The 22,403-nt window shown below is 43.5% G+C and overlaps 1 protein-coding gene across 10 annotated transcripts in view; it reads right to left on the bottom strand.

Annotated features, from left to right (window-relative positions):
* The window catches only part of baz2ba (bromodomain adjacent to zinc finger domain, 2Ba), a 70,394-nt gene that overhangs the window by 35,169 nt on the left and 12,822 nt on the right, over positions 1-22,403 (bottom strand). For all 10 annotated transcript variants that reach the window (XM_037094880.1, XM_037094876.1, XM_037094886.1 and 7 more), the window contains exon 2: positions 21,234-21,276. The gene's annotated coding sequence lies outside the window, so the exon portion shown is untranslated. The remainder of the gene's footprint in view (positions 1-21,233; positions 21,277-22,403) is intronic.

Raw genomic sequence — 22,403 nt, 5'->3', positions numbered from 1 at the left:
GGTAAGTGAAGCGGATCATTCCCTACCTTTTCATGGGGAAGGAAAAACAGAGGAAGAGAGGAGAGAAAAAGAGAGAGATTTAGACGGGGGAAAAGGGATAAGCAAGACAATGCGCTCTGATTTTGTTGTGAAGAAAAAGACAGAAGAACGAAAAAAAAAAGTAGAGAAGATGAAGGACAGGCTGTAAACCATTCCTGTCGTTTCTCAATATCTGCACTTAATGTCTCGCCTTGTCAAAACGTGATGATGTGAACAGAATTGATTTCCCCTCTAACAAACAACAAAAACGCAATCCCTCCTTTGCAGAGGTGTAAAGCAGAGCTACCCTCCCCCTCATCTCCTCTCATCTCTCACAATCTCTCAAAGGGCCTCTTTCTGGGATGAGAGATGTAGAGAGAAAGGACAGCGGGGGAAAAAACGACTGCGAGGCAAGTCCATCTTCTTCCGACACCTACAAACTGATCACTTAGAGCAATTAAATCTAATAACAATAATAAGATTGAGCTCAGCAATGTACCACCAAATGCACAGCCACAACAGTGATTGCAACAATAATGGAGCGCCAAGGTATTTAAGGATCCAATCCTGACTTAATTATGAGAAATTAAAATGGATTTAGCATCAGAATTAGCTTGATTTTATAGGTAATTAACGGCACACCACAGTGGCGGTATAAGGCAAGCATTATAATCTCCGTGAACGGCTAAATCAATTTGACTTGAACAACACCAACCAATCAACACGGAGCGGTGCAACCAGAAACAGCAGGTCCCGCAGATGCAAGGAGAGGGAGAATTTATGCTAATGACTGAACTATGATTTATAAGATGTGTTCCAGCGCCGGATTCAGAGTCACGTCCACAAATACACCACAGCGCCCAGCTGTCAACGCATGCAGCTAATAGTGGCTGGATGCAACAGCCCTTCAGGAGATAGTGTAGCTATAAACAGCTCTGCGGTTTTATGATTGCATGTGGCCTTCATATAGGAGCCTTCACATGTCAGGATCATCTGAAAGGAGAGCAGAATTGTATAAAGGAGAGATGGAGTGCGTGCATTTGGTGGCAGTGGTGGTGTAATGGCCTGTGCTGCCTGGTATGTGGCCTTACATCACGCATTTGTTTTGTGGCGTTGTATGTCTGTGTTGCGTGTATGTAATGGTGCTCGGTTACGCGTGCTGCAGTTTTACAAACGCCTGCCAATACATGTGCCTATAGAAGTGTGTGTGTGTGTGTGTGTGTGTGTGTGTGTGTGTGTGTGTGTGTGTGTGTGTGCGTGGTGTGTGTGTGTGTGTGTGTGTGTGTGTGTGTGTGTGTGTGTGTGTCACAGCCTCAAACTATTCAACCCCCTGTGTGTCTCACTCCTGCCCCTTTTCCTCCTCGCCCCTTCAACACACACACACGCACAAACACAAAAAACACACACACACACACACACGCGCACACACACACAGTAACAGATGGCTGATACTAACTGAGATAATCCGCCAACAGAGTCATCAGCATGGATCAGTGGTAATCAGAGTGTGGACACAATGTCTCTTCTCCAGCCGTAATGGAAGGAGCGCCTGGCGCAAGAGAAGGGAAATGCATTATTCCCCATGATGCCCTGACCCCATTCAAAGACACACGGTGGCTCCCAGCACTCTTACTTTTTTCTCCGTACCGCAGCCGACAAAGACTGTCTCATCGCTGCTTCTGCAACATTCACTCTCTCCTCTGGATCCCTCGCTCCCCGCCTTTTATTGTGATCTGCAACTGTGTCAAGCGCAGACCTCTATTTAACTGTGTCCTGCTCCGAGCAGCTAACGAGAGAAATGTCAACATAGCAAGTGTGTCACGATGAAGGTTGCTGGTGAGGAAGAGGATCGGAATGAGTAATCCACCATTAGCACTTCTTGTTAAATCACACTCAGTTTTTTCTCTGAATAACTGGAAACAAACATACTGAGTTGTTTTTATATTAACATTTCCAGCAAATAAAGAAGTACTTTCTGAGAACTGATAATATCCACAAGTGGTGGTTAGCACGTGGCCAACTGTCAGTCAGTTCTCAAGAAAACCCCTCTGAGGCACTACACATGCACACACAAACATACATACACAAACACAGACACACGTAGAAAGGTACTTTCTGTTGCCCTTGTGATTGTAAAAGTGAGATCATTCATTCTGAATCAGCAGCAGCATCTTGTATTTCTGCACACTGCACATTGTTTGGACCGCTCATCTCTCTCCCTATGTTTGCGTTATGTTCGTGTGGCTGGCTGTCTTTGCAGGCACGACATGTGCATATGGATGTGGATGTTTGTACTTTGCATGCTTGTTGGCAATGAACACTAACTGAGCAAGATCATCTTGCTTATAGCAGAGTGCACGCACAAGCTCGCTTGACCCCTTTTCTCCTCTCTTCACCCACCCCCACCCCCGTCCCTGCACACACACACCGTCAGCCAGGAAATGACATAACCAGGCGTCTTGGCAAAAAATTAAGTGACAACCTTTGTCCAGAGTCAAACACCAACTCAGAGAACATTTAAAGAGACAGCATGTCCTGAGTGATATCATGCTAAACCCAGTGGTTATAAAGTCTTGAAGGTCATAACAGCAGGAGTATGATTGATCCTAGCTGTGGTTTGATCATTTGCTCCATAAATAAGTGAAAATTGCTCAAGGTGATGTCATGGTTATTTTGTCAAAAACCCAAAGAAAGCAAGTTTTAAAACAGCAAATCTTCCAAACTGAGAGGCTAGAACCGGGAAATGTTTGGTATCTTTAATTGAAAATGACTTTATTAATTGCCTGATCGTTCCAGCTCTATTTTAGTGGTGGTGTAATGGCCTGTGCTGCTTGTGTTATATCACTGCAGCACTTCATGACACTTTGGAGGAAAGAGCTTAATGAAGTACATTTTAAATTCATGAAATAAAAAAATCCATACTGAATCAAGATATCAAATGGGATATTTGTAGGACTGCATAAGTGGCTCGAAAACTGACAAAGGACAGAGCCAAGGCCTGAAAGGAGTACAAAGAGACAGCATGCCCCAGAGTGGCCTGTCTAGGTGACAACAACTAGAGTGACTCAGACCCCTCCCTCGGCTCTACTCCTGCCCAGTGACAGATGGCAGAGCAGGGCATGTAGGGGATGGGCACCATCTCTCACCCCGCCTCAGCTAGCCTTGGCAGCGGTGCTGGCCACAGGTCTTATTACAGCCACACCACTGCCTGCCTGCCTGCCTCCATGTAACACTGGAGCTTACCACGCTAGAGCTGCTTACTGCCTGCCAGGGAAAAAAGGTAATGATATGGTCCTGTGTGTCGCGAATGGTGGAGCATGGCATAGCATTGAAGAGTTTCCAGCCTTAGTATTCCTGGCTTTAAAAAAAAAAAAAAAAACCACATGCGTATCCATGTCGCTCTAAGAGGCTTTAGATAAAATATAAAACCAAATGGCATGCCACACGCATTCTGTATATTTTTGAAATGACAAGAAATCAGCTCTTGCCAAATGGCTTTATTTGCCTTTTCAAGCATACTGTAGATGCCAAAGGCTGGAATCAACACCCCTACTCACCATCCGTCTCTGCTGGGTTCCCAGTGACAATAATGTGATTTTGGGACATGGTGATGACTTGGTGGAGAGGAATAGGATAGGCTTGTCACTTGTGTTTGATGTCAAACCTATGTGTGACAGAATAGTGTTACTCAGCTCAACCAGACATAGCACTACTCCCATTTCCTAGCCATAAATAGAAGAGAATGAGCCGGTAGTGAGTGTGTGTCTGTGTTGTGCGTGTGTTTGAGAAAGACTATCTGCGCACATGTGTATCTGTGCGCACACAAGCACACCCATATGCGCCATTCTGAGTATCATAAAGTAAGCTCAATAAGAAAATTCCCATCTCTTATGCTCATTCGCATCTGCATCCAGCCAAAGCTAATTATTCTCCCCATGGTAACCTAGCAGGGTCTTCACATCAAAAAACCAGAAGTGTGCATCAGGCAATCATCCCTGATGAATCTGCCCTTCTCCCTCTGCTAGCCACTCACACTCATCTGCCAGTCTCACTGCTCATTACAGTTTTTCTGCAGACTGAACCAGATCTGCTCGCCACTGGCTGCATGTGTCTACAAGAGTCCATAATGACTTTGGAGCAGTTTGGAAGCGCAGAATAACACCATCTGAATGCCTCAGAGAATACACACATACATTCATGTGCGCACACACACTCGCCCCATGCATTGGAGGCAAGGTGAGTGGTAAATCAATGCCTGTTGAGGTTATTTACCATTTAAATTACAGACTGCAGTATTTTACATTTGCTCCACTCCGATTTTCAGAACCAAGCGTCACTGCATGAAACTCAGTGCAAAGAGCAAACCTGATGATTTGCAAAAAATGCACCCCGAGGCCTCAAACGTTGAGCTTAGATATTAGGTGTGCAACTCGCTTCACAAAATACATCCCACATATTCAACACAGTTGCTAAAATTCTCCAGTATTTAACAAGACACTTGCAGACGTTTGCAAAATCCCGCAGAACTAAATCAACTTCAAATGCATTTTTTATTGTGTCTTATAATTTCCAGTGACTGTAAAACCAGTACTTGTGATTTGAGCAGCACAGGCGAGCTACAGCAAACAAAAGCTTTAAAGCAACAATCACTTAATGTGTTTGAGCTGTTTTGGTTTAGACGATTAGAAGATTAATCGTTTGGTTTGATAGTAGATGTTTCAATGTCAAACACTTCATAAATGTAAGAGGTTGCTGCTTTTCTTTTTATGTGCACAATACTAAAAGAAGAGTCTTTGGGTTTTGGACTTTTGAAGGTGACTGTGACCAGAAAACCCAAAATAATAATAATCCAAAAAAAAATTACGTTTTAAAAGATGTGCTATCTTATTTAAACTGTGTGATTTCTGAGCTCATACCGAAAGCAGTCATATAACATTTCACAAACTTTCTTATACGGATTATCACTGTTGAGAGTGATTTCCTCTTTAAATCTGAATAAGATATCCCCCATTCTGTGAGCTGCACATATTGAAATAAATGCAGGAAATACAAAAATACATAAAACTGAATAACAGGAAATAGCATCAGTTATCAGGGAATATCAAGGAAAGGGGGGGGGGGGGGGGGGGGGGGGGGGGGGGGGCGGCGGGAGAATGAGCGCAGTACTCCAGATATGCATAATGCAAATGACATGCATGTCAAATGGCAAAACAAACTGACAGTGACAGAACAATGGAATAGCCAGAGAGCGGCAAGCCTTGCTTGTGCAGTTGTTGGAGTCCCTTCTGTCCATTTCCATGGGAAGAGACCATTTAGAGTCAGTTCTGTCCTGCTGAAACTTTACTTGTAGGAGATAGGTGAGATCGCTGTGTAAATGTGACAGAATTCAGATAAGTGGTGTGATGGCAGAAATAGCTTATTCATGACTACCAGTAACAAGAGCCTGGATGAATACTGGCTCTGGTGCACGTGTTGTCTGGAGGAATAGGTTGAACAGTCACAGAGCCCAATTTTTACTGCTCCCTCAACCACACGGAGCTTCAATAGTCATGTTTCTTCTTCGCTGGGTAAACTGCCACTTGTCTAGAGAGCTGCACTGTAGAGAGATACGATGACTAGTTGTCAACTAGTAAATTAACCAGCGATATCATTGAAAATCTATCGGTTTTGAATATTTTTTAAGAAAGAAAAGTTCAAATTCTCTGATTCCAGCCTCTTAAATGACATTTTTCTCTGGTTTCTTCACTCTTCTATATGAGCAAACTGGATATATTAAGGTTGTGGACAACACAAAACATGTTTCATCTTTTTTCTTTACTTTAATAGATCAGAACAATTAATCTGTGTACAAATGTAACCTCTGCAAAATAACACAGAGGGTTAACTACCTATCATGAACGCCTTACCGTGGGCAGGCTTTGTTTACAAACGTATGTGACAAAAATGACAAAAATAACAGCTTTTCGTTTAACAATGAATGACAAGTCGATCAAACCATAACTTATCAGCATCTACTTTGGTAACTGAAAGATGTTGTGAGCTAGTTTTCAAGCAAGAAAGCCATCATGACTTTGCTCCAGCATTGCTTTGTTTTACAATATTAAGTATATCAAGCTCAATATCTCCAGGGCGCACTGGTTGCCTACCTAGGTAGAGTTTGATTTCAGCTTAATGCCCTTTGCTGCATGTCATCCCCTCTCACTCTCTCACTCTCTCACTCTTTCCCTCCCTTTTCTATCTTTTTCCAGCTGTTGCCATCACAAAAAACAGAAATGTTAAACACAATCAGTCATAATAACCGTCATTAGATTTAGAGTTAACTATACTTAATTTAGTTACAATGAAATGCTTTATAAAACATTAATTAAGAAATTGTTTCCTATAAAGTTGTGACTGAGGATTATAACACCTAATACACTAAACATAATACATGGTTCATCAAAAAGTGTAAAAAGTGAAAAGAAGATGTAAATCATATTAATAATTGTTATTATTATGTGTAATCATAATCTGTCATCTTGCAATTACAGGCATCACTTTCTGACATTTATAGATTAAATGCTTAATCAGGGAAATAACTTTCAGATAATCGTGAATAAAAAACTGCAGCTCCAGCCCTAATATCAACCATAAAATGTCCAAAGGCCTTGGCTAATTATCAGTTAGTTAATGCAAAACAACATCCTTACACATGATCTTGAAATTGTTGACTTTTTTTTGTTTGTTTTGCAATACCCAATATCACAGCAAAGCCTGAAATCAACGCCATACACAGTCTAGGCACAGTCACATCCTTCCAGTTGTACTAAACACAAATAAAATGCATATAACTTGCATACAACAGTTGCTGAAAAAAAGGCTGTTCACATCTGTGGCTTGATGCTGTGTTTATTATCTCTTCTGTGACCCCTCCCCCCCCCACCTTCACACCTCTCCAGCCTCTCCTCTCTTGTTCTGCTTTTTACCCTTTCTAGTCTTTTGTTAGAATCATCATTAATAACACCTTCACCATAATGGCTTCATTATAGGAGCCTGGCTTTCTGTTCCAGTGCAAACAGACAAATGCTAAATGAAGGTAAACATGTGCGTAACATCAGCCGCTGGTAAACAAAAAATATGTTCAATGGCACATAATCCAAAGTGTTACGTGTGTGTACGAATACATAAATCAATCAAATTAAGGTTTTAAAAGCTATTGAGCGGTTTCACAAGAACGATATGGCAAAGTGACGAGAGAAAATCCACCAGCAATAAACTCAATATGTCAATCACTTGTATTCCTCTGTTCAAACGGCTGCTTTACTTAATGTTAAACATGTGAAAATGACTGGCTGGAAGAGAATAGTGTTGTATTGACAGAGAGGGAGGCAAAGCAGCGGGCAGTCAGCCACTCTGTTCTGCTTCACTGCAACATGGGAGGGAGGCCAGCGTGGACACACACACACACACACACACACACACACACACACACACACACACACACACACACACACACACACACGCATACACAAACACAGATGTAAAACACACATACAGGCATGTACACACGGGCAAGCACACACTTGCACAAATGCACACACGCTGATTCTCTCTCTTCCTCTCACGCTCCCTCTCTCTCTGACACACACATGCGCGCACTTGCTCACACACACAGACACACACACACACACACACAGTGCAGCAGGTGAGGTGCCAGCACATCACAGCGCTGCCATTTTTCAGTGTCTTGCTCAGGGAGAAGCGCTCTGACATTTTATGAAGCACTCTGCAGAAATCAGCAGCTTGTAATGGCGGCTGGACTGTCACTCCTTTCCACTCTTCACACTCCCTCTATCTCCCTCCCTCACACTGCTTTTAAGATACAATCTCTCGTGATTAGCATAATCTAATCAATTTTACAAAATTGGCTTTTAATTACAAAGAACAATCTCTTCTTCTTACTCTGTGTTAATGCTTTAAATGTCTTTAATTTTTTGAAAAAAAAAAAAGCAAACTGAGGCCAGAAGTAAAACACTGGTGAGAGGTTAGAAAATGCCATTCTGCCTCAAGAGAGAAATGAATGAGATTAATGGTATAGGTGGCATGAAAATCATAGTTTAAATTGCAGGTTTTTCTGAAAGAGTATTTTCTTTCTGATTTGACATTATGAATCAGCAATCTAGTAAATGTTCAACACTTTTTTTTACGCATGAAAGCTGTCATTTTCTCACACCTTTATTTAAACCTTGGAATCATGGTGGCTGATATTACTTACTGGATAGGCCTATTAATTAGAAACCCAGCTGTTAAATATGTCCTCCACACAGAAAAACAGGGATCTATATCCACGATTAACTCTCAGGCATGTTGTTGTGCCTGACAAGCTCTCTGTTGAGCAATGATTAACAGCTAGTGACTCTACAAACCACTGCTAGCACATTAACACAATGTTTAGATTAGCCACCCTCTCATTGAAGCCATTACTGCTGGAGCTAAGCTAACAGTCGTCTTCGGGAACCAGGCAGCCGACAGCCTGTGGCCCGACAATTTACAACGATGACAGAGCTTGGCAACCGTGCTCTAAACTTTTCCCCCAAAGTTTGACTCAGGGCCGGTACATTTTAGAGTAACTCAGAATAGTATGCCCACAGGAAAAAATGTGATTCAACTTGAAATATGTGGGAAGTGTTGAGGCCAAATCTCTGAGTGTAGGCTACGCTATAAACCTTAAACTAAGCCGATTTCATTAATGTGACATTAGCATTTGTAATGAGAAAAGGGGAAAAAACCCTTGGGACATCTTTGTACTGATACAAAAAACACACATAAACATGCACGCACATGCCCACGCACTCAGAGACAGATTCACAAATACACAGGCAAACACAAACACACACAAGCGCATAAGGCGGAATATCAGGCACTGATTTACATCCATATTACACAAGAATGACAAAATGCCACCAAAACACAAAATAGGGGAAACAGTATTTGCGTAGGTTTTAAAATGAAATATCTCAGCTTAGTCTCTGTAAACTATCTGTGACAGTTGGTAAATCTGTTCAACCTTTACTGATGAACTGAGCAGACAAATAAAGCCTGGCATTCACTCCCACTCTGCCACTGCAGACAGAGAGTAAGGGAGGAAGACAGTGTCAAGAGCTAATCTTCAACTATCTCAACACTTAAAAAAAACAAAAAAAAACTTGCCAATACACGCCCGTGGTACTCCACGACTCGACGCTCAGGCGATGTGTGACGACACTCCTTGTTTCCTCTTCAACAAAACAATTGCTTGTATTAAGCTGACCTGTCCCTTTTTCAGACCCCACAGCACTCCTGGCAAGCATCTACATGTTGATTTGTTGGGTAAGTGACTGTAAGGTTTTCATTAAGTCTATATCGAGCTGCACATTTCCAAATTGAACAAAGTGGCATTAGGGCCTGACCAATGGCTTGATTACTTTAACTGCTGTTTGTGTGAGTCATTGAAATTAGGACCTGAAGATAAAGCTGAAATGTTGGATTTTAACTAATGGTGAGATAACATCAAATAATGGTATTGACAGACGAATGTGCCTCTTCTGTGTTTCCAGGTTAACACGATACAAACCTACACAGGTCCAGTTATTAAAAGGTCCAGTGTGTAGGATAAAAGGGCAGAAATGGGATTTAATATTCCTTATGTGTATTGTTTTCACTGATGTATAATCACTTGAAACTAATCGACATACACTGTTAACGTGATGTGTAAATGTAAACAGTATATGAAGTCCTGCAAGGTGAGTATTTGAATATATCGACTTAGAATTATGCTTTGCATAACACATTGCATATTTTGGTTTTAGTTTTGTATCCAAAAGACGTTTCTCATCTAGGCTCTGAGCACTGAGATGCTTACTGACTTCACTGACACGAAGCCTTGTAATGACTTTTGCTTCCCCACATAATGAAAGTGGTCTATAATCACAGACTAAACACTGCTTTGTGTGGATTTACAAGACAACAAAACTTATGACATAAAATGTCTTTTGGAGTGAGTGACATGCAGCAAAGATCCCCAGTCAGAATTAGACCAGCGATGTCGTGAATACTTTGTCTGGGTCATCTGGACACCTCATATGAAACATTTCCCTCATAAGCCTGTAACTGCGTTAATAAAATCTCTTGTTGAAAGCGTTTTTTTCAGTTTTTATGACAGTGTTGCAATGGTTATGTCACCTGCCAAAATGCTGGCAAGGATGAAACTAGAGCACAGACACTTTCACACATGTGTTTCCAAACATTTAGGCAGTAAATTAAAGCATAACGTCAATTCAGCGTGCATCAAAAATGATAAACAGTCCACTATTGAGCTCCACTAATCCATGCAGTTGTTACATGTTGAACAGGCTTTTTGGATTTCAATAGTGCCAGAAATAGGAAACATATGAAAGTGTGGTGAATTGAAACAAATAACTGTAAAATGTGAAAATTTAATAAGTGCTACAAAAATGACAAGAAATGTAATCATATGATGCAAATCCATGACCACTGTGTGTGAGAGAGAGGCTTAAAATGAGACCAAGTCATGGAAACCAACAATTCAGCAAGCTGAGATTGAGACCAGAGCTGTACAACATGGTGGTCACCGCAGTTTGCCTCAAGGCATGCATAAAGTTACTTTCACACAGTTTGTTCTTTCTTTCTGCTCTGATATTGTGACTTCTGATTCAATGCACTTCTGAAAAAAGCTGGTCCATAAACATCCTGTGAAAACTTCTCGGTCCAGTTTCGTTTCATGTTTATGTCTCCCTCGTTTATCATTGTCAAATGACAAAATAGTGGCAATAAATCAGGAAACTTAAATCTCAGCTAAATAATTTACATTAATTGTATCTCCGTAGCCCAATGTATAACAAAATATGATACTTTTGCCCTTACATGCAGAATATAAAGATAATAAACGGGTGTCATAATGGGAAACAGCTTCGCTCTACCATTTTGCCAGTATCACCTTTCTGCTGCTCTATCCAGGACACTTTTTCTCCCCCCTGGGGGCAAATGTAGAAGACCCTTTTAAAAGTCCAGCTGTGCCTTTAAAAGAGTTGGTCACACCAGCTATGGGGTGCTTTGAAATGCTGTGCCGAATATCCACAAAATAGAGCTCCCTTTTTTTTCCTGTGACATGGCCCTATTTCCTGTGTCACCACACTTCCCCCGCATGATTTCATAGAAAAAGTCAAAATATTTGAGCCTCCATTGTTGACTGTGTCAAACCCAGCCTTGACATTACTGCTTTGCAATCACACTCGCACAGGTGGATACACACGTGACAAAAACACACACACACACACACACACACACACACACACACACAGAGTTAGACTGAGCGTCACCAACGTGTTACACTATCTTTTCAAGTGAAACTATATCCACTGGCCCATCCTCTGGATCCTAACACTTCCTCATAGTTGAACCAATCACAAAGCTCGCCATCAGGCCTCTTCTGTTACCTGATATCATTTAAGGAGGAGCCAAGCTGGGAAAAGAATAATAGCTCTGGCTTGATGTGAATGTATGCTTGTGTCTGGTGTGTGTGTCTGTGCATATGTCACGACGAGTGGATTTCTTGTGTGGCAAGGATGAAACCAAAGCTGCCTGGGCCTGTTGTTGATAGCCGTGTCTCACCCACTCACTGCCCCAGAGGGAGTCAGGACCAAGACCACTGCTCAGGGTCTGTCTGTTCACACACATGAAACACGGGCTTGGATTACACAGGGCTCAAATATGACTCATCCCAACGAGAGGGGGTGGAGGAAGGCCCTGTCTGTTGTTTTGTACAAATGTGCGTGCGCACACACACACGCACGCACGCACGCACACACACACACACACACACACACACACACACACACACACACACACACACACACACACACACACACACACACACACACACACACACTGCACGCAATGATAGCTACATCACAGGCTCAGAGAGAGGACCTTGTGGTTCCACACACCTGCCAAAGACAGATGTTAAGAATAAATCAGAGAGAAGCTTACGCTGAAGAGAAGCTCCACACGGCTGTATCTCCACTATCTCACCACACAGTACACTTACTGGAGAGCAAACAGCTGCACATGACAACACACACACCAGTAATGAAAGCAACAATAGCATGCATGCACCTGACATGCACACAGAAAGGGAGTACTTTCCAGTTTCCGTCTCACAGTCTCCTCTTGCATTTTTGTGTTTTTAGCTCTGTTCCGTTGCTGTGTAACCAACTCCTCAGGAGCTGAGGGTTTTTAAGTGCAATTGTTCAGGAAGAAGCCGAAATCCTCAAACGACAGGCAAACAAGTCACAACAAGGCTGAAAGCAGTGTGGGCGGTTAGGAGAGGAAGCTCTTTTTTCCGCTGCTGACTAGGTGAATTTCATGATTTCTTCATTTAAATATAGCTGCACTGGGTTGTGGAGGATCAACACACTCACAAAGCCTGCTCTTTAAGTAGATGTGTTGCACAATAATATACTCAAAAAGCTATTTTAGGGGACTGTGACCTCTAAAAGCACAATTCAAACACCAACGCGAACATCATCCTACATCCTGTCAGTCACTGTGGCACACTTCCTGGTTCCAGAAAAACTCAGATGCATCCACACAACACACACAGCTTTTGTCTATGCTGGCAGCCGTGTCTATGGGCATCTTTTGTCACTTGTGGGTTGTTTTTAGCCTTTGTCGTCTAACAGGCTGAGAGAGGCAAAGTGGTCTGTGAAATGGTGTGTGTGTGTGTGTGTGTGTGTGTGTGTGTGTGTGTGTGTGTGCGCACGGTGTGCATGTGAGCTGTGTGTGTGCGCGCGTGCACCGTGTGCATGTGAGGCGTGTGTGTGAGTCATAAACAGACACCCTTCACGCTTTGTGGCCCAGAAACAGGATAAAACAGTGAGTTAACCAGCAGTGCACTGACATTATCTCTTCTTTGCTGTCCTGGAATGCCAGCCTGCTGTGAATCTCCGAGTATGTGACGTCGTGTCACACCACATAATGTGTCTATGTGTATATGTGTGTGCGTGCGTGTGCTAACTCAGGAAAGGAGTGAGTGTGGGTGTTTAGCTTTGTCTTCCTGCATTAAAGGCACAAAGCCAAGTGTGAATGTTTAGGTCTTACAACTTGATACATCTTCAAATACTAGAGACCTTGACGCTCACACAAGGACTATGAAATTATCTTGTCCAGATCCAAAGAGCCAATCAAAGAAGCAGCAAACACACTGCTTTGAAATGAAAATCTGCAACAGAGACATGACAAAGAGTGCGGGCATTTATTCATTGTTTTTTTTTTTTTTTTTAATCTTTGATCCAAGAAAGTTTGCTCCCGTCTGTGCTCACAATTACTGGGCAAAATAAAGCCCAACTCTGGCCCTTGTGATGTCGATGAGTCTAACATCCATGACTCAAGAGGTCAGGCAGCCCATCCATGCTGAGCATTAGGGGTTAAGGGGATGAAACCAAGTGTGAAATGTGAGAAGACAAGCCAACATGGTTTCTCAGGCAACAAATAGAAAGGCGACAAACATATCTCTGTGACTGCGAGGAACGTGAGGTATGTTAGGAAGAAAGGCCGTCATGTCACCCATGATTCATACCAGAGCAAGATGGAAAAGGAATTAGAGTGGCTTTTTGAACTGACTGAGTTTAGACATGTTAATCAGTAATAGCCTGTTGTACTTCAGACAGGAGGAGTGTGAGCACATTGGTGTGTGTGTGTGTGTGTGTGTGTGTGTGTGTGTGTGTGTGTGTGTGTGTGTGTGTGTGTGTGTGTGTGTGTGTGCGCGCGTGCACCCGCGTGCGCATGTGTGTGTTTGTGTGAGAGTCTGGCAAGTCCAATGCCACTTGGATTTGAGCTGGTTGAGGCAACAGAAAGCTCCAGACCAAGAGATAATCCATCTGGACTGTTTCCTTACAAAACATATGGAAAAATGCAGAAGCTTTTTTTTCCTTTTCCGCCCACAATAGCTATTAATATCTCACACTGAACATTTGCTCATGTCCCACTAAGGACTGGAATTCCTGCTGAAACACAGTCATCTCAGAAGATTAGAAAGAGGCAGTCAGGCTTTTTCACGCACTCTCCATATGTATTCTCTGTGTGTACGGATGAGCATATCGTCGCACAAACACATATAGTCACTAATGGCTTTGCACTCATCTTTCTCTCTCTCTCCTCCTCTCTCTTGCTCTCGCTCTCACACACACACACAGATTTAGGTAAATTGAAGTGACGTAATCTGAACCCTCAGACACGGCACGACTTATTCCACTCAAGTCATTCAAACGAAGATAGCCTTTTCTTTGCCGCTTTAGAAATAATTTACTCTTATATCAACAAGGACACCTAAATAATCACAACAGCTACCTGACAGGAATTGTTCACAGCAGTGCCAAAAATCTGTGTTAAAATGACAGCGCTGTAAATTGTTTTAATTATAGCCGACACAGATAACAGCCTGTGGAAACATCAACCTTTTCTTCAAGCCCTCTACAAGATCCAAACGTACAGTATTCCCTGGAAAACGCCGTTTGTTTTGTGTGTGTGTATGAGTCTCAGTGTGTGTGTGTCTGTGTGTGTGTGTGTGTGCACGCGTGTGTGAATACAATATTCATTTTGCTGCAGGAGGACAATCTATGCATAACAATGAGAGGCGCTAATGAAATCAGCCATCAACCTGCGATACATACATATTAAAGCAGGACCTCAGAGTGTCATTCGCTTAGTGCATCATTTGTTCCCACTCGTTTTTTTCCTCTCTGCCACCTGACCTTTAGAGTATGTACCCCCTCCTTCACTTCTCCATGCTAAAAATAGGAAGTGTACCTGCAGTACTGTGGCATTATGCATACATGCGTGTGTGTATGCAACTTCGCACAGACATGACAATAAATTTCAGGATTGATTCATGCCCTTAAGAGCAGGAAAAATAGACTCTCTCTCGAGATTTAAATATGACAACACACGTTTGATTATCCAGAGTTTAGGTATCTAACTCTCACCTTTTAACAGATGACATTCAGCATCACAAACCATAACCACTGTCAGAGCTATACCTTCAGTATAATGTCATATCATCCCAGCTGCCAGGGAGCGACGCTCCTCCCTTCCCTCTAAACATGCTTCACAGCTCTGGTCTCTCTTTCTCTCCCTCTCTCTCCCTAACCCCCACCCCCACGCTGGCAGGGAAATGGATCCCTCCACCTGACAGTGGCCATTTTGAGCCTTCTCTCTCCTCTCTACTCCTGCTTCCTGGTAAACAATGGGAGAGGGATAATTGATCAAACAGCCAGGGAACCCTCCGAGCAGGGGAAGGTCACCGCCCGCCAGCCCAGCTCGCTAAGGAGGGGGGGAGCAGAGAGAGTGAGCGAGAGGGGGATGTATGTGTGTCAATATGAGTGTGTGTATGTGTTGTGTGTTTGTGTGTGTGTGTACATGCATGTATTGCATGTATGCATGTGTGAGTGTGTGTGACCAACTGTGCAAAAAAAAAGACAGAGGTAGAGACGGACAGAAAGTGGTGGTGGTGTGTGTGTGTGTGTGTGTGTGTGTGTGTGTGTGTGGGGGGGTACGGGGGGGTAGGGGGGGGTCTCTCTGACGCTCTTGAGCTGCCATTTTTCTTCCCTGACAAAGACTCCATCTGCCACAGAGCCATTTGCTGCCTCCCGAGTCGGCAGAGCATTCTGCACGCCGTGTTCACCTTGATGTCACCTCTACACGGCTCACGCCTTGCTGACGCTGTACACACACACACACACACACACACACACACACACACACACACACACACACACACACACACACTCTCAAGCGCACAGCAACACATTCCTTTTCCTCCCGTATACGCATATATTCTCATTGTCTGCCACTCACAAACAAACACACACTTTCAGTTACTGTCATGCTATCTTTGCACTTTCTCTCTCGCTCTCATACACACAGACACACACACATATATTGAGTGTGTATGCATCTAGGCAGCGGCCCTCCCTCTCCTCTGCATGGCTGATATCACTGTGCAACCATCAGCGCTGTGCATTGTGGGAGTGTCTGTTGGGGCAGAGAGACGCGACAGGGGCTGAGGGATTCACACGCCTCTGAAAGACAGCCAGAGGGAGGGAGGGGGGGCAGGAGGGGAGGGAGGCAGAGAAAGAGAGAGAGAGAGATACGGAGGGGGCCGGTAACTGGAAATGAGAGATGGCATTTTAAAGAGGAAGCTGAATTTCACCTGCAATTACCGTAGCTCCGGGGCACATGGCTCGGTTAAGAGACATTTCATTCCAAAGCCACCGCGTATAGCTGCCGCACTGAGCCCTGAGAGGCACATAAAGAAGGAGCGAGAGAGAAAATAGAGCAGTGGAAAACTCTCCTCTGCCCAAGATGGCCCTCAGCAGATGCAGTGATGAAAGAGAGGAGGCAGCCAGGGATGTAACTGGTAAATGAAACCCAGCAGAAAAGGCTGAAGAGGAGAGGAGAGTAGAAAAGAAGGGAGGAAAGGAAACAAGGAACGATAAAGAGACAGAAAAAAAGACAGGAAAGAAAAGGGGGTATCTCGTTCAGCAGGCCCCAACTCGGCCATCTGCACACCAGACCAGACAGCTGAACTGGGCCTCAGAGAGCACACAAACACATGCACACACACACACTGAACAAAGAGCAAATGAAATCCAATAAACACAGCTACTCACACTCTTACAGTTAAGTACAGGGAAAGCTGGGGGTGTTTAATGATTAATATAATTCTTAGTATTCGTTCTCCTCTTTCGATGAGACCTTGCTCTCTTTCCCTCTCTCTGTCTCTTTCTCTCACTCTCTCAGAACTCCAAATGGAGCCGTAATGGTTTCCCCGAGGCTCAATGTCCAGGCTAGTTTCACCAGGAACACTGCTGTGTTTCATAGGAGAAGTGTGACTGCACAAATACAGTAATGAGCCCTCGCTGGGATCTGGGGGCCTCCTGGCACTGCTAATGGCTCCTCTGGACTGCAGCTGTATCCAGGTTACAACCTGGCCTGGCCGGCAGGCCCAGAAGGGACAAACTATTCGCAGCCACAGGCACATGTTGTAGTCAAAAAAACAGAAACATAGTGGACTATGTGTTTAGTGTGTGGGTGTTTGAAGTGAAGAAGGAGGAAAGAAGAGCTGGGGAAGGGGGTTAGGGGGCAGGAAGCTGTAGAGGATGTCAGAAGACAAGAGGCCACAGTAGAGACAGAGAGCAAGGCATAAAGACAGTTGAAGATATGTGGTTTGGCCATAAACCAGCAGATAGACCCAATAAACCTGAAGGCTCTCATAGGGCAACAGCTGGCATCGGGTGAGCATGGATTGTGCATGCGCGCGTGTGTGTGTGTGTGTGTGAGAGAGAGAGAGAGAGAGAGAGAGAGAACGATGAGTGTGTGTGTGTGTGTGTGTGGTTTGCTTAATTATCTCTATAAAATATACTTACATGCATGTTCGAACTAAGAACAGAAAATAATACTCTATATTTTACTAATAACCAATTAGGCCCACTAACACGCATGTTAATAAATTTAGTTAAAAGTAAATCAAGATGTAGATATTCAATGAACGAGACAATAAAAACAGCTAGGACCCAGCAACAAAACATAGAATGTGATTGCATACGAGCTGGTTTTAACCTTTGAGCTCAATAAACCATGTGACAGTTTCATTATTACAAATGTATGTTGAGTAGCCAACTTTATTTTAGACAAAATCACATGTTTCTTAAGACATCAACAATTCTGTATTTCATAATTGGTAGGTTGATAGGTAAGTGCAAGTGAGGGCAAGGGCTTGGTCATCTCTTGTTTTCAAACCTAGCAGGGAAACAGGCATTAGGGCTGAGTCCAAGGAGCTCAAATTGCAATCCCGTTTGTGTGGGGGCTAAAAGGTTTGTGATGTATGGGGTTTGAAGGTCCACTCCTAATGTTTCATAAATTACTGGCATGCAATTATGTTACATTATGACACCCAAAACTCAGCAATGTGTGTCCAACATCTCCCCTCTGCTATAACAAACACATTAACACACACACTCACACACACAGCCTGCTCCCATTGTTGCCCTCTCTGGGAAAGCTCACAGCTTGGTTTCTTTAGCTCCTGTTTTGTCTGGCCCTCCATTCAAAATGGCCCCCTCATGACCATGCACATTATCGTCCGGGCAGGCAGCCCCCGAGTGGACTGAGGCTCCCTGGGTGCGAGCAGTGATTCATGGCACAAGGGTCTGTAAAAGAGCAGCCTCGCCCCACGCTGAAGCCCTTCATAGGGACAAGGAGAGCAGGGGCTGTTTGGCAATGGGGGTGAATCAAAAGTCTGGCTAGAGGACTGAACCCTGTTGAGATCATGCGGGCTGAGGCAGAGGGGGAACGGTCAGTGTGTGTGTGTGTGTGTGTGTGTGTGTGTGTGTGTGTGTGTGTGTGTGTGTGTGTGTGTGTGTGTGTGTGTAGAGAAAGAGCGGGAGCCAGAGTGAAGGAGACAGAAGAGAGACATGGATGGGTAAGCCCCAAACTAATGCTGGAGTGTGTCTGTTGAATCTACACTGCTCCCTATCCCGAGGACAATCTCGCAGCAGCTTTTTAACAATCTTAGCTCCGAGGCAAGTACAAAGTACTGAATGTTTAGGCGTTATCTCTAACACTTCCCCGATCTAACAGAGCACCAGTTTAAAGGGCACTGGGAAAAAGACGCTGTTGGAAACAAAGAGGGCTCATGAATAAGAGCTGAAAAATGATAGTAGTTGCTGGGATTGATGAAACCCTATTCAGGTTTTTGTGACAGGCAGAGAGGCACACAAATTCTTTCCCCTCAGGCTAGAAGGTGTAATTTCCCCTTCCACTGTCACAAGAGCCATGTAAAAAATTATCTGTAGCTCAATGACTGACTGCTTCAGAGTCATTTGTAATGTACAACATGTATGCACAAATCCATGTATCTATCTATCTATCTATCTATCTATCTATCTATCTATCTATCTATCTATCTATCTATCTATCCTTCTTGCGGATTGAGACGCTCAGAATAGTAACACTAGCATGCTTCTCCGTTGTAACACACGGTGGGATGCGGATGGAAATGCTGGCCCCATAGGACACACACACACACACACACACACACACACACACACACACACACACACACACACACACACACACACACACACACACACACACACACACGCGCGCGCACATAAAGAGCGGACTGCTGTGGGGCTGACGCAAGACTATCTCTGTCTCACGTGTCTCTCCCCTACGGCCGCCCGCTGCTCCTGACCTTCGAGATGTTTTTCTCTCTCCTTCTCCCTCTCCCTTTATTCCTCTCTATTTCACACTCGGTACAACACACACACAGATACACACCCTCACTCACACATACACACACACACACACACACATTCTTTTCTGCACACCTCCCAGCCACTCAGTATTTTGTCATTAAAAGGCATTGCATTTCAAGCTTGGATCAAGCAGATGGGGCTGTGTAAGCATTGCTGCTCCTTCGCGCAGCACCTTGGCTTAAGTACAGATAGTCCACATGCATTACAGGTAGCGCTCTCCCCGGAAAAATCCATGCACACAAACACACATGTGAACACACGCCATGCACACGCACAACCCTCCTGGAACTGGAGAATCAGCCCGGTTGTGGATGGCTGATTCGCGTGGGTACTGTGTAGCTCTGTGGTGTAATGCCGATCTGATGTAGTTGAATACCTTGAAGACATGCTCTACAAAGTAAGAGCGCTAAACACCAGACAGAGGTATCATCTCCCAGTTAGTCGTTCTTATCCTTGTATATTTTTTTATCCTTTTCTGGAGACCAGCAGTTCATGCTCTAGCGGTAAAACACTGACAAAAATACAAGCACAAAGTTCACTGGGTTCATAGCACACACAATTACACTGACACAAACAGACACACACACACACACACACCCACACACACATTGACACATACGTGAATGTAATATAATTATATCTACGTGCCATTAGACACATTTCTGTCTTTCTTTTATTTTCTCTCACTAGTCTCAACATTTGCATATTCCTTTGGGTGTTTGAGTTGAGCAGCTCTTTCCTTTTTCCTTCTCTTGTCTTCCAAGCAACAAATGTCAGCTAATTACACCATAGCTGTTTGGATGGGCTCCATCTTTCCCTGTGCTCTGCTGTGCTTGCTCTCTGTGGGGCTGCAGGAAAAGTCGGGAAGCCAAGACACCAGTCAGGAACCGCCAGCGGTGGGGGATGAGCTACAAGGCTACACCCCCGAGAAATTGATTCCCCAAGGGAGGACTCATCAATACTTATCATAAATGATACAACCGGCTCGCACCAACCTGCGGGGGATGTCATGTATCATTCACAGCCAGAGATGAAGCAGTAACGGCTAACACACAACGCTAAAAAGGCCAGTCATAAACAAAACAGGTATTTCCCTGCACTCTTCATTCAGTGAAAAACCTTCTTAGAAAAGATCCCATTTCAGCTAGTGACACACTCACAGGCACAAGGCCATCAAGTCAGGCAGGAGAGAAAAGTGCAAGTCATTGTCTGTGTGTGGAACAACAAACTGCCACCTTGGTGTGTGTGAAATGAAGCCTTGAGGAGGCAGCCGCGCCCCTGAGTACAGCTAGCTCTCACACCAAGAGAGAGATAGTGAGAAAATGGAAGAAAGAACGACAGGAAGGGACAGAGAGGGGAAGAGATTACTGCTGTATGTAGCAATCCACATAAACAACGGATCCCCATCCATGATCCTAACCTAAAAGCACCGTAGGGCACAGTTAACAACCATTTACATTCAGTGTTGGCTCTGAACAGATAGCGAACTCAAAGGATGTTTATTAGGCGCGTACGTTTCAGACAAATATTCTGATTAGAATGGGAGAAATCTAATTAATTGCTTGATTCACTGAATGAACCCCGAATTTGTAATGTAATCATAACAACTGCTTTTCAAGGGGCTCTTGTTAAATTTAATTGGGGGAGAAAAAAAAAACATCCTCTTTCACTGAATGAATGAAAATCAAATTAGGCCTGAAACTGGAGGAGTCTGCAAGTTTGTTCTGGCGTGCCATGAAAAAAAAAATGCAGAAGTGGGTGACTATATATTTTAAAAAGTCATGCATCGACTCTTTTGTAACACACAACCATATATCAGAGGCACAGGAGGGAAAGCAAGAGGATTGACTGTGTACTCACTGTTAGAGATGTCTTCAGCTCTTTGACATAACTGCTGTAACACCTGGAGAAAAAGCAGAAACAAAAGATGATTGTGGCTCAGGTTAAAAATAAGTTCTGAGTCATAGGTATTAAATGTTTTGGGTTTTTTTCCCCAGTATGGGCTGATTTATAAGATAATAAAATGTTTAGATTATATACAGCATTATGATAAGTCTGAAAGCGTTCCTTTTAAGAGCCCAAAGGAGATGAATAAAACTACCTGGGTATCAAAGTTCCAGTAACACAGCTTAGTATTTTAGGGCTTTCGAAAACATCAAAAAGAACATACAGTGACGTCTGAATTGCAGCCATGGCTGCACACACATGCACACACAGAGAAAGATATTCACACACACAAGAAGTCTTTTTCTCCCCGAGCCTTTTCTTGCAAAACCTGTTTGTTAGAAATGGATCTAGACACTGGAGCTTTGACTGTGTGGATATTTTCCCCAAACACAAGACAGTTCTTGTAGAGAACCAAGCCTTACGAGCGTTCTCACGCCCATCTCTCATGCATTGTCTCTGAGGCCCTCCTGTGCTCTTACAGCCTGAGCCTAATCTGAGGAGTTCACCAAAACAGACGCCACCCTGCTACACACAGTATATCATACCTCAGATTTAACAACATTTACTTATGCCACTTACATAGACATTTAACATATTCTTGCACTTTTGATCCTCTAGAAGAGTTTTCAGCTACAGTGTTAACACTGTCGGTCATAACCTGTGTTCGCATGATTAGATGGTATCAAAAAACAGTTCAAACAAACTTGAAACCTCCTCACACACGTGCACACAGATACAGGAAAGCAGGCTTTTGTAGACTTTTTCAGACACACACACAGACACCAACACACAAACAGTGTTAAAGCGTGTGTGGGCAGCTATCTAACAAGGTTTTGTTGACAGTAAACACATCCATCTGGTCAACAGCAACAGAACCAAGTCTGGTGGACGCTTCATCAGCACGAGATGTGACCAACTCTTATATTTGTACTTCTTATTTTAGAGACAGGGTTCAAAAGAGCATTTTTACTGCTGTTCTTTTACTGCTGTTTTTTTTTTTTTTTTAGCAATTCCTGTTAATGTCACTTGTTTTAATCGCAGCCATGGTAAAAAGGAAACTGGGAATATTCATGTACATAAGCC

This window comes from Acanthopagrus latus, chromosome 4, assembly GCF_904848185.1.
Source record: "Acanthopagrus latus isolate v.2019 chromosome 4, fAcaLat1.1, whole genome shotgun sequence".
Taxonomy (NCBI): domain Eukaryota; kingdom Metazoa; phylum Chordata; class Actinopteri; order Spariformes; family Sparidae; genus Acanthopagrus; species Acanthopagrus latus.
The sequence above is the reverse complement of the archived record's forward strand: the minus strand, read 5'-3'. Positions and strand labels throughout refer to the sequence as shown.